This window comes from Saccostrea echinata, unplaced genomic scaffold, assembly GCF_033153115.1.
Source record: "Saccostrea echinata isolate AGI-Se365-2 ecotype Australia unplaced genomic scaffold, CSIRO_AGI_Sech_v1 ptg000002l, whole genome shotgun sequence".
NCBI classification, from domain to species: Eukaryota; Metazoa; Mollusca; class Bivalvia; order Ostreida; family Ostreidae; genus Saccostrea; species Saccostrea echinata.
In genome coordinates, this window is record NW_026889751.1 from 7,327,501 (window position 1) to 7,341,904 (window position 14,404).

General features: G+C 33.1%; 1 long non-coding RNA gene across 1 annotated transcript; it reads left to right on the top strand.

The window, feature by feature from the left end:
- The first annotated feature begins 9,182 nt into the window (after positions 1–9,182).
- Positions 9,183–11,872, top strand: LOC133199762 (uncharacterized). The gene is made up of 4 exons (XR_009722843.1): positions 9,183–9,238; positions 9,492–9,557; positions 10,261–10,477; positions 11,223–11,872. It is a non-coding gene; the product is annotated as an uncharacterized LOC133199762 (long non-coding RNA).
- The last annotated feature ends 2,532 nt before the right edge of the window (positions 11,873–14,404 follow it).

The window sequence follows — 14,404 nt, forward strand, 5'->3', positions numbered from 1 at the left end:
TCTCTGCCCTTTCTGCTCGCTAGATAAAATGTCCCGTATATTCCATCCTCCACGTACTTCCAGAACCTTGGCCCCGGGCCCCGACCACCCACAAGTAACATGCAAGATTTCACTTTGATATCATTGGAAGATTCCAGGGAACTTCAGCTATGCCATTTTTGGACCATCTTCTGAAGTAACTAACTTTAAAAAGTATGAATAAAAAGTCATGAAAGGGAGCATATATAAGAGACTATTATGGTGATACTTTAATCTATGAAGAGAAAGGTGTAAAATGCCCCAGTAGTATGCGGGGGGGGGGGGGGGAGTGGGTTCACTTTTTCTGAGAATAATCTTTTGCTGTAGTTTTAATATGCAGGTTTTGATTGGGATCCTCCCCCATTTTGTTGCTGGAAGTTCAAAATACGCAATTCAAGCATATGAAACCAAAAAAGTGCGGAAAAGTCAGATGACCCCCCCCCCCCCCTACCCCGAAATAGGATGTATGAATGTGGCGCACAGTTGTTGTTTTTTTTTTTTTGGTTTTTTTTTTTTGGGGGGGGGGGTTTAGCTTGTCAACTCTGTTCGGAGGTTGGCCCTTTTGATAAACCATTGCTACGGACTTGAAGTGTCTGTGGCGTAATTCTACGCATGAATGTTGGGGGCACCGACCTGGAACCCCTCCTTTCAAAAATTGCTGGATCCGCCCCTGAATTGTATATTATACCCATTCAAATAGTTTGCCTGCTTTTATCCAAGAGGAGAGAAAAATATTTTCAAAATTGACATGAATTTTTAATACATGACAAGCAAAGCCCCTAGCTGCATCTGCCTGTATCCTGGATTTCCACAAGTAGAGTGTTGACTTCTATTTATACGCATGCAGACAGTTGTTTGCGAGATGTGCAAGAATATAGAAAATACTTTTAAATATTGCATAAATAAAGATGGCTTTGATTCAATCTTTCAAGTATTTATTAATATAAAATAACGCATTTCCATTTTTGGATTTTGGATACAACGCCTTTTCAAACAGGCCGGTAGTACGTATGCAAGTGGGTGGGGGCTCCTCCACCCCACTTTTTGGGAGAATAGTCTTGCTATAGTTTAAATATAAAAATTCATTTATTGGCTGCTTGGTCCCTGAACATTTTGTTGCAGTATCGTCAAACTCTGGCAAATCATTATTTAAGGTTACATATCAAAATTAAGTTGAAGATAACAGTTATACTACAAATGATGAAAAGTTATAAAAAGATCCCCCTCAAGTATAGGCATTTTAGTAGTTTTTTTTGGGGGGAGGGGTTTTTTTCTTGTTTTTTGTTTGCTTGTCATTTTTTGGGAGGTTGCCCCCCCCCCCTTCATAAGCACTGGCCTGTCAATGACATAATAATGGCTCTTCAATAGTCATAATAACACCTTTTGGAAAGGCGTAATAACGCCTTTTAGAAAGGCGTAATAACGCCTTTTGAAAAGGCGTAGTAACGCCTTTTAGAAAGGCGTAATAACGCCTTTTGGAAAGGCGTAATAACGCCTTTTAGAAAGGCGTAATAACGCCTTTTGAAAAGGCGTAATAACGCCTTTTGGAAAGGCGTAATAATGCCTTTTAGAAAGGCGTTATAACGCCTTTTAATTTTTTTTCTTCATAGATTGATCCTAATAGGCTTTCGTATATTACATATGTACATGTATATGTATATATTTCTATAGATATATACTTATTGTAGAATTTAAGTACACGTACATACTTATTATGTGATATTATCATTATCATACTGCAATGACAATATTTGATAGTTTATCATATATAGGCTGTAGAAAGCATTTTCATGGGGGGGGGGGGGGGGGGGGGGGTGGCGTTAAGGTTAAGGGGGTCTACAATGTACTACCAAAAAATTCCTTGATTAGCAAAAACAAATGAATGAATAAATAAAAAAATGTCATCAGCCGTAATTATTGAGTGATTCATCCCTAAAGTAGCTTTGTTTTCTATAGTACTAAATGTCGGTACGCCCCCTCCAACCGTTGTCCCCACCCTTTCCTACGGACCTGAATTATGAAGGTATAAAACTTCTTCAATTTTTCCCTATATTATAATCAAAGTCAAGTTAATAAACTGCATTTTATGGTAAGTGTATATTAATTTAAAAAAAAAACGATAAGGAGGATTTTTTCAAAAAATCACTTCCTTTTTTCAAAATGTTGTTGTAATTAAATGACATATATATACTGACATCGATCGACATTCTCACACGACCCCCTGATTTATCTTAGGGAATTTACTGCTATTTTTACAGCTGTATTTTAATTACGTGGAATAATTCAGAAATGCATTAATGCTTTAAGGCCAGCTAGAAAATCAACACAAAATTGATGTGTTAAATGTTGACGTTCTGCTTAGTGATCAATCGCAAATTACCAATTAATACGTACTAGTATATGATTAAAACATGTTTTTCCATTGAGTAAAATTATGTATCAAGTATTTACACACGCACACAAAAAGGAAGTATACGTAGGTGATAAAAAATATACATGTTGCGATAAATCAGAAAGTATAAACGTTCATGTATGTTAATAAATCTTCTCAAATTAAGAAAAAAATCTGGAGGGAATCATAGATTGTTTTCACTAATTCCATTCGAAAATAAACAAGATGAAAAGATAATTTTAAGTGTGAATGAATAAAGATTAACAGCAATTAAGAATAAATATTACCATAAAAATATCATAGATCACTGCACAATTTAAACAAGTCTGCGTATCGTTTTTGCAATGATTATATCATTTTCTGACTTCATTCGATCCGGTGTTTCTTAGGAAATATGTGTTGTTGTAAACAATATACTTTGATTTATTTTCTTTTGATAATGTTTAAGAGCAATGTATCTCCACCATAACATCACACAGTGATGACAATTTTTGAATATATAAAATGATATCTTTAAAAATGAATAAATTAATTGAAAACTGAAATAATTGGAAAATATAATAAAATAAAAAAGTAACTCTTATTTACAATTGGAAACTTTAAATCACTATGAAATAAAACTTTAATTACTATTAATAGTATACAGTGTGTAACCAGGTTTGAGAAATATAATTTTTCCCCCAGATCCTTTTCTCGGGATACCGCATGTTCCATATACATCTCCCTAAATCTACGCAATATATGTTCCCTTATCCAAAATTAATAAGGATAAGTAAATTTTGATATTATCATAATTGTCATTATTAGTTGCTTAAATGTTTAAAACTGTTATGGCAAAAATAAAAAGGTGATGAAATATACATGTATTGCCATTCTTCAAATTGATATTGTAAATCGGAACAGTTCACATGGGGTAAATTATCACTCTCCCTTTTGATCCGCCCTTCTTTTCACTTACAAAGGTAAACAAAGGTATATATATATACACATACCATGCAGAGAACGGTGCCCTTATCCAACTTCAATGTCAAAATGGGCTTTTTTAAGAATTTTGAAGTCCTGAATATACAACAATGCACTTGCTAAATAGCCTTAAACACAGGTACAATCATCTTATATTCCACGTGTTTCCCCTTTTGTTCTAAAAATACACATTTACAGAAAATTCGGTAGAAGTATATTCCTCTATGTAAATACATGTGCACTGGTGTAACTACGTCAATCACTATTTTTTTGGTCGCGGTTTGTCTGGAAAACAAAGGGCAATGGCGTAACGCTTGTAATGCTTTTTTAAGGAATCTATTATCAACAGATCATAATGGGATTCTTCCTTTCAGGAAAATCCGAATGCGACCTACTGGGGACTAATTTCATTGCTTGTTGTGAAATGTGAATTCTAACTGAAAGAAGATTAATCTCTAATTTAAACATATAACGACATTTTACTGCAGATTACACCTGAGAAAATGTCATTATAGGCAGGAATATGATTAAATTGAAAAGTAAGCACCTTCTTGTGTGGTGACGAAGTTTTGCGAGTCCTTCGGAACGGGGGTGATTTGGGTGCGATTGCACCTCCCTTTTTAAAAAGAACATCCTAACAGCTAGATCATTTTAAAGACAAAAAAATTCATATGTTTTAAGTAATGCTGCTAGATTTTGTTTATCTAATTATATGTGAAAAATGACATCAAGAATGCACCAGAACCCACCGAAATGGTAACCAGTTATAAAAAAAAATTCTGGCTGAGAGGAAGCCCTCGCTCGCACCGCCTTCCAAAAACATGGCGACGGCCCCGGCCGTGTGGGAAGCCAACTTTTAAAGTATTCTTTGATTAAAGATATTATTTTTTTTACAGTAAAATTAATAAAATAAATAGATAAATGATAAATCAGTTACGCAATTGTACATGTAAACATAATTTTTGAGCTTGTTTTGATTTGAAAATTCGTACTTAAGTTAAATGATTCTTTGTATAAGTGTTTAGTGTATATTACGATCAGGGCAAGTCAAATGAGACGCATGATGTCGACCCTTAATTACCGAGACTTTAATTAATAATTTCTTCACGGTATGGATAAATTACGCGAGATTTTAAAAACGCTGTGTATCCATAGCTGTGCACATCTTCAATTGATTAAGAAAAAAAACATACACGATCCCTCCTTAAAAACCTACACCTTCGTTATATGTTTTTAAAAGCTTGAGATAAGTAGTTATAAGAGGGGTTTTTTTCATTTATTTTCCCTAGAGAAAAATTGTTTTATAATTTGTTTTTAATTCTTACATGTAACATTATAAATGACAAATGTTCAAGTGTCTAATTAAGTTCCGTTCACATGCGCCATATACTTACAGATGTAAATTTTATATATATGCAAACTTTACTCCTGAAACCGATATCCAAGAAACTTGATCACAATGTTATAATCATTTTTTTTAAACAATAACCGACAGATATTGTACTGAATCACCGATAAATGGCACACTACATTAGTTTTATACCACTTGTTAAAATTCTTTAGGAATAACGTTACTTCTCAGGCACGTAGTATGGGAGGTGCCCTCCCACTTTTTTTCCAAACTTTACCTTTTACTATTGAAAATGTTCATTGAAAGGCTCCCCCCTCACATTTTGTTGCAGTAAGTCAAATCAGGGTAATGCGGAAGTGTATGAATAAAATTTGGTTGTGAAAGAAGTTGGAAGCTATCCCCCCGAAATTGGATTTTCGAGTTTGGACATCCCCCCCCCTTATCCCCCTTTTTTGCTAGTCAGCTTTTTTTTCAGGTAAGTTGTCTTATTTTCCTGGCTGCCCCTCCCCCTTTCAAAAACAATGTTAGGTGCCTGCTTCTGCATTGACATTTGATGAAGAAGAGAACTATTTATTCCTCAATTGCGAATGTCAGCTATGTCTGTGTACCTTGCAATATTCGTTCCAAATTCAGAATTGCATTAAATCAATGATATGATGAAAGTTGACTGAAGCATGCTATTTACGAAAGCCTATTAGGATCAATCTATGAAGAAAAAAAAAATTTAAAAGGCGTTATAACGCCTTTTCAAAAGGCGTAATTACAGCTTTCCAAAAGGCGTTATTACGCCTTTCCAAAAGGCGTTATTAGGCCTTACCAAAAGGCGTTATTACGCCTTTCCAATAGACGTTAGTATGCCCTTTGACAAGCCATTATTATGCCTTTGACAGGCCCGCACTTTTGAAAAAGGGGGGGGGGGAGCAAGCTCCCCAAAAATTGACAAGCAAACAAAAAAACAAGAAACACCCCCCCTTTCCCCCACCCACCCATTTCTAAAGTGCCTAAACTCGAGGGGGATCTTTTTTATAACTTTTCGGTAAAACTTTTTTTTAAATGCAATGATTTGCCAGAGTTTGACCATACTGCAACAAAATGTTCAGGGACCAAGCAGCCAATAAATGAATTTTTATATTTAAACTATAGCAAGACTATTCTCCCAAAAAGTGGGGTGGGGGAACCCCTCCCCCCCCCCCCTGCACACGTACTACCGGCCTGTTTGAAAAGGTGTTATATCCAAAAATGGAAATGCGTTATTTTATATTAATAAATACTTGAAAGATTGAATCAAAGCCATTTTTATTTATGCAATATTTAAAAGTATTTTCTATATTCCTGCACATCTCGCAGACAACTGTTTGTATGCGTATTAAGAGAGGTCAACACTCTACTTGTGGAAATTCAGGATAAAGGCAGATGCAGCTTGGGGCTTTGCTTGTCATGTATTAAAAATTCACGTCAATTTTGAAAATACTTTTCTCTCCTCTAGGAAAAAAGCAGGCAAACTATTTGCATGGGTATAATGAACAATTAGCCTTCAATCAAATTTGTGAAATTCATGACCCTTGGTAGAGGTGTCCGGCATCAGAGAAGGACTAAGTTGGTTTAACATTGAAAATATATTACACATTTAAAAATCTTTTTTTTCCCCTGGAAATCTAATTACAATATGTTTAAATTATTTTTGAAGAAATTAGCCCCATATTTAATTGTGAAATTCTGTTCCGAGGGTAAGATTCCAGCCCCCGGAGTGTGCTAAGTTAGTTATGTATTGAAAATAAAAGGCGTAATTACTCCTAGCCTTTTGAAAAGGCGTAATAACGCCTTTTAGAAAGGCGTAATAACGCCTTTTGGAAAGGCGTACCTTTTTTCGCGTTATTTCGCCTTTTGGAAAGGCGTTATAACGCCTTTTAAATTTTTTTCTCCATAGATTGATCCTAATAGGCTTTCGTAAATGACTAATAAGTAACAACGTTTCTGTTTTAATTATATTACGTGTAACTTTGCGCAAAAAATAATTCGTACACCTGTATACTTTCTTCTTTGCTAAAATTACAGTGATTTTGACAGCTAAAATATTTAAACTTCAGATTTCAGGGAGATAATTGGGAGGAAAGTCAAGTATACTGCATTTAGGCGTCCTCGATAACTTTTAGCATGATACGAGGAGCAAAGCAACACGTGAGCTTCAGCAGAACACTGTTATGCAACATGAAGTTGATTGTGCCGCAAATTTCACCTCGTCTATAGGCGTCAGGTTCATGTTTTATCATTCGAGGTGTTTCTATTATATTCACGAAATTTTTGTTTACAAAGATGGTCAGTCGCGATATTTCGATGCACAGTTGAAAAAAAAAATGAAAACTTTCCTGAGAAAGACGGTGTATGACATGCATTGGGTTACATTTTAAAATTTAATCACATAGTAAAAGAAATTGAAGAGTTATAGACCATGTATCACTTTCAAGAAAGGTTATGTATGTGCACACAGACGTATTTTCTATGATTTCTTACCTCTTGTTGAAATCGTAGGTATGTATCCTTAAGTAAAACCACAACTTTGTTCACTTTAAACAAAGTATATCAGAATTGAGATATTTACTGGTATATCTCTGATGTAGAGCCACCTTAATACTTTAAAGTGTTACATTACACCAAAGGATAAAGTTCTGCACCCTACTGTCAGCACTGTATAACATGAAATCTTGTGTGCATGTAAGAAGTTTTATAACATTTTCAACAGTGAAATACTATATATATGTTAATTGACTGGGTTCGAGGGTAACATGCGTTTTGTCGGACCCAATAACCAAACTGTTTGCCTGAGGCGGTTAGGCTGAAAGCAAACGGTTTGGTTCGAGGGGTCGACAAAACGCATTTTGCCCGAGAATCCAGTCAATAAATGCTTTGTTATACCTTTTTACTTTGACATAACATGATGTAAAATTTGTTTACCCGCACTGCGGTTTAAACTTGTTCAATTCCGTAAAGTTCTGTCGAACTCCAACGAATGCAAATAAGATACAGTTGACCCCGCCCACACTGTGATGTAAGCGGTCCAACACCTCATCGACAGGTCCAATATCTTATAACAGAATTAACTGCGGTCAAACATCGATTTTTTTATGAACGCTCAGTAAAACATTTGAAATGTTAGACTTTTTTAAGTATAGAATTATATAGGAAAACAATTTTTAAAGGTATAACAATACAATTTATTTATTGAATAAAAGTGATATTCTTTCACAGTGTGAAAGAATATCAAAGTGGTATTCTGTCACACTGTGAAAGAATATCAAAGTGATATTCTGTCAGAATGTGACAGAACCCTTATCACTGAGAAAGGAGGCAAAACTTAAGATTTTCCTTCCCTTCACGAAGAGAGTTGTAAAAATATCTCTGGCCTGTTATAAGATAAAGTATATAAATCATTCTGTCAGAGCTTAAAACACCCAAAGTTTCTTCAAATATGCTGTTGAAATTAAATGCTTACAATGCTTTCAATCTCACGATTTGGCGTGGGTTAGGGCTGAAAAATAAGATCGGGATCGGCATCTTTCAAATACCACCACAAAACAAAGGTATGTGGCAGACGATTATGTAAAATATAATTTAATTATTTTATTTGATAATAGTTTTTCTTAATAGGCCTAATGCTTTTATGTTGTGTGTGCTGCTGCTGCTTGTTATAATTGAAGGTCTGCTTTACGATTGACGACCCCGTCTCAATCTTTGAACGCAAAAAGTAGCTAAAGCACAGGAACTACGGCCTGCGGAAAATCCCATATTTCCATATTTTAGTTTAATCTGAGTACATCACATGTGATTTCTAACCTTTAATGCGAAAGTGGCCTGGTGTCTCCCTAACACCGTGATTCCTCTGTATTTTCATCCATCAAAAACCGGTTCTCCGAATCTTGCGCACACAAAAACAGTCAGACAGCAATGTATCCATTATTATTGATTACAATTAAGTCTTTCACAAAATATTCTTTACACAACAGAACCCTACAGCATCCGAATTCAAAGCGTTACCTCTTTCCATGCCGATTTACCTCTGGCGCCATTTTGTCATAATCTACCATGAGCAGTTACTGCAATATTTTTATATACGAATATCTGTCTCAAATGTATATATGAGAAACAAGTTCAAAAACTTCACTTGGAAATAAAGTGGATTGATATGTGATCAGATCTTTTGAGAAGCCCTTCGGGCTAGGGACCAACCCACTAAAGTAAAGTTTTAAAACTTGTTACTTACATGGATTTCTTAAATATGTTATTTCCTCATCGAAAATCTTTTTACAACACTATATGAATTGAAGACGTCTTAATAATTCTTAAAAGAGGAAGGAAATCCACCCTTTGTTAACTAGTAACTCTTTCTGGTGCTTCTCTGTACAAGTATATAGTTTCTATAAATAACACAGATTTCTTATTTTTAACAGAACACTATCTTTTTTAATTATTTGCAGTAAGAATTTGAACTACTGGAGGTCTTAGAACTCTATAGGCAAGTATGAAATACAGTTGTTGTTTGTGGGTGAATACTTTTTTTTTTAAATCTCATATTTAATTTCTCAAGAAAAAAATCATAATCATATATAGATTTCTTCTCTAGAGTACAATGAGACATTTAACTTCCTAAAAGCAATCATTATATATGACTTAACTGTGAGGCAGAGATAAGAATTCCATTTTTATGTCAGCTGATATTCATATATTGTTACAGTTGATATGACTTGTTTTCACGATAAAATTTGTAGATAGATACATGACTGTAAATAAGGAAGTTTGTTGGAAAGAAAGTGGTGATGTCAGTGTTTTAGAGTAAAGGTAAGCCAATTTTAAGGACGCTCTAAACACTGATGAAAAAATGTTTTCATAGACTTTTGGAAATTTTTATCATATGATGAATATACATATTGAGTTTATCTCGTTCATTTTCAACATAAGATATCTGGCATTTTTCTCCAGGAAAAAATGTTGGAAGACAATGAATTATTAGTACAGAAATCACTGTTTACTTACATTTGTGAGAAAACATGCAAATAGTGTATTCAATAACTTTACCTTGGACTAATAAAATGTTAAGAATACTTTAATCTATTTCAAATTATGTCATTTACACTAGATTTCCATTTATTCAATATTACATCAAAGGGAATAAACTGCATAAAACTGCCATAGATTTAGAACTCTTCTGTGAGCAGTGTTCAGAGCATCCTTAAGATGCATGTATACTATAAATGACAAGGTTAAGTTTGTAAAAGACTTTTGATCATTTCACAACAACACGTATGAACAGGAAGTGAGAAAGATACTCCATTTTAATGTGTATCATATTATCTTTTTTATGAATTTCCGTCCTAATACTTGAGCTTAAAAATAAATTTAAAGATAGGTTTAAATGTCTGCTGTTATATTTTAAGATCTTTCATGGATGAAACCTAAACCGAAGGGCATTGCATGATGATCTATCTCACTTGTCCTCTATAAGGTCTATTGTAATTCGAATGAAGTCAACATTTGATTTCAGATACACACACTTCTGACTTAGAGAATCTGGAAAGTTTATGAGCAACACATTGGAACATATAAAAAGAGTAATTATGGAAGATAATCCCAGAGTACATGACTTAAATCGACAAGTCGATGATGTAAAGGTTGTGATGAAGGACAATATAGGGAAAGTTTTGGAAAGAGGGGATAAGATAGAGGATTTACAAGGCAGGGCAGAAGGCCTAGAGCAGACTGTGAGTTCCTTTTTATTAATGGGTGCTGATTACTAATTTTGTCTTGATACTTGTTTTGATGTGCTTTTAAGAATTTTGATGGGGAAAATGAGGTCAAGGTATTTTATCGACCACTGTTCGTTATTTTAACATTTTTCATCTATAATAAGTTGAACATATTTTATCAAAAGAAAAAAGTCATAAGAATCAGACACAAGTACTAAATCTTAGTCTTCTTCTTACACAAAATTTTGTAAATATCTATAATTGATGATATATTGGTATAAAATTATAACTAGTTTACTCTATATGTTGATAACTTTTAATGTCATTGTGCAATATTTACATCCACTGAATATTATCTTCTTTATTTATTTAGAAAAAACACGGTCGTTTATCAATACTTCAGTGCCTCTAAGCAAGCCACTTGTAGATTTCTTGAGTATAGTGGCTCTTCCATCAACATGATCAATGAAACATACAATGACGTACATATCAATTATAAAATATTTAACGTACTTAATCCTGCTTTATATGATTATACAAACATAAAGACATGTATAAACAATAAAATGTTTGTCTTTGTTTGATAGTGTGGGATATTAACGTTGCAGCTATTGCAGAAAAATACATGTATATAACTGGCTTACGTGGGGTATGCATTAATTCTACTATAGCTGCAACATTATTTCATATACTAACAATAAAATAAAGCATTTAATTGTGTAATGAAACACTGGTTTAAAGTTGCACAATTTGTTCACAGGCACAAAACTTTCAGAGGACTACTAATAAGATAAAGAGGAAAGAATTATGGCGGAACCGCAAGATGACAATAATATTAGCTGGTGTCATTATAGTGATTGTCCTTGTCATAATTCTGATTGTCCTAGGAGCAAGTGGAGTATTTTCTGGTGAAAACTGAGAATGTACAGAAGTATGAAATCGACTTGATACACCAGGATCATGTCGCATCTTACTTTGGTTTAGTAAGAGGTTTCAAGAGGATTTTTAAAAATAGACAATACTAAGTATTTACATCCGATTTCTGTAATATTCAGAGAGTTACATTATAGGTACAATAAACATCTATCATGAGATGTAAATTTTTTTTAAATGTATCAAAAGGTTTATTACTTCTTTAGGAGCAATTGATAAAGCATTGATTATTTATTATAGATGTATCTTAGATGATCAGAGCGAAATGGTAAAAGATTATAAAGACGTCAGTTTTGACGTTTAAAACAGGAGTTTTAAGACACACTGTAAAAGATCTTCGTGCTTGCATTCAAAATTATTATAAAGTAACCAACTGAACACTTACCCAGATATGACAGATCAAGCATCCCATGACAACTAATAAATGTGATTTTACTGTAAACTCCAATTCTTGTATCCATTTAATGTTTGTTGAAATTTATTTTATTAATAAATGATGTAGAAAATAAAACAAAGGTGCATTTTATGAAAAATGCAGTATTGAATGTTCTTCACACATACGATTTTTAGATAAACAATCCACTGTTACAGTACGATATACATGTAAATTAAAAGTATTTCCCAACAGGAGCTCAATCGAGCTTACGAAAAGGAAAATGGGCAGGATATGCTAGGATATAATCATCTATGATTAGGTGGACAACTGTACAAATGTTCAAAAGGTCTGTTAACGTTGTTGTGATTATGTTGACATGGAATGTCATGATTGAAAACGGAAAATTTGTAATTCAAGATGAATTTATGTTAAAGAGCAATGATGGTAAGGATGTTTTATAATTATATGATATAAGAGAACAAATAGTTTGATATTCATTTGACAAAGGCCGTTTCCAAACTTTCTTCTGAGTGAAATCCTTCATAAAAGAAGAAAGAACAATGACATATTAACCTTGGTATATGCTTCTCTTTGTTTATATTTGTTCAAAACGTCAATCTCTGTGTATTTACACCCACTGAATATTTTCTTTATTTTTATGAAAACCACTTCTTTTACTCAATCCATTAAAGGGACCTGGACACAAATTTGAAGTTAGTATTTTCTAAAATTTACAGTATAATATAATGACATATGTTGCTAGAGCATTTCACACAAAAATATTTAAATTCGTGTTTAGAAACTTCTTTTAATCTGGAAATTATTAAACCTATGAATTTCGGGACGCGTTTGACTGACACACATACTTGCACTTTCACGAAGCAAATTTTATCTTTAATATTCAAGAAAAGTGGAAAATTTGTTGTGTATTAATGAAAAAAAATATTTAAAATTCTAATCCAGAAAATTCAGAGTAGAAAGGTGAGAAAGCAAAACCAACTCACCAGTATTGTGTGCAGATTAACAAATTAAACACGTAAACATAAACACTAAAAGAGCTCGTGCCCTGTTAATAAACACAGGTGTTTGACGTGATGTTATGAAGAATGTTTTTGTCTTTGAAATTTAAGACTTTTTGTGTAAGTTCAATTCATTAAAAAAGGCTATTTTTTTTAAAAAAATTAAAACAGAAATTTAAAATTGTAAATAAAAATGGTAATGCAAGCATGTCCAGGTGCCTTTAACACCGCTAAACTAGTTAGAATAGCTTTCTCATGGCAACCTGTATTATCATCCGTAAAACATATATGACATACAGACCAATAATACATGTCTGTAAAATGAAAACTATTTTTTAGATCAAGCTTTTAAAAAAAATAAAATAAAATAAAATAGCAAATTGTAGTGAAACAATTTACTCTGGATAATTTATTATTTTACTTTATGTTTAATCAGTAAGGGAAGTTTTGAAATGCTAGGCTCTCTCTCTCTTTCTCTCTCTCTCTCTCTCTCTCTCTCTCTCTCTATATATATATATATTCTTCGATTTTTGCTTTTGAAGATCTTGAGATGAGATTTACCATAAAGTAAATTTTAAGAAGAAATGCCAAGACCGTTAATTTGACTTGAAAAATCATGCGTCTCTTTTCAGAATAAAAGACGAGAACTGGTAAGACACTATAATATGTTAGTTCATGTGTAGATTGTAGACTTGCTTAGAAATCGGTGTTTTATGCAGTATACTAGTAAATCAAAATAAATGGATAGCATTATAGCGTTTTAATTTCTCTACCTCAGAGGACGAGAGGAAACAGACATGCAGTTTTCCTCACTGATTTAGAACATGAAGACATCAGTACAATAGTAGAAAAGGAACAACGCAAACATTCAGCGTCCACTAATCAACCAGCCATTGAAGAGATTGCGAAAGATACAACAGATGCTGCCTTGGATCCGGTGAAAACTATTCTCGTCTTTCCTTCTATCATATAAAGCAACTTAAGATTCTTTAAAATTCACTCATCAATAACCGCATAATCATATCGCAACACTGGAAAATACAATATATGTTACAAATGCAAATGAGAAATACGCGAGAAGTATGCAATTGGCCAAGAATAATGCGATGTTTTGCAATTTGGTATTTTAAGCTGCTATATGTATCCAGTTTTAATGGTTTTTAATATATAATGATGTCATATATTTGTACTGACTGTGTTTTAATTAATGTATGAAAATGTTATATCATTATAATGTTTACGTTATATAATACTAGTGTAAAATCACATATTTCGTGAGGTCAGATTTTCGTGGTTTGAGGACAAAATACGGGTTCGTGGGGATTTGGTTTCGTGGATTAAGAATTGTTGAGTAGTAATATACAATGTACATGTATCTGAAAAAGTACATTTCGTGCTAGGCATAAATTCATGGATCTCCGAAAACAACGAAATTTTAACCCCCCAGAAGTAGTGATTTCACCTATTTTATATTACTTAAGTAGTTGATTAAAAAAATACAAACAAGAGTTATTTGTTCCATTAATACATGTATATATGTTGAATTTTAGACATTTTTTATACTAAGATACAATTCTTAGGAAATAATATGAGAGTGTTGTTTACATATAGCAG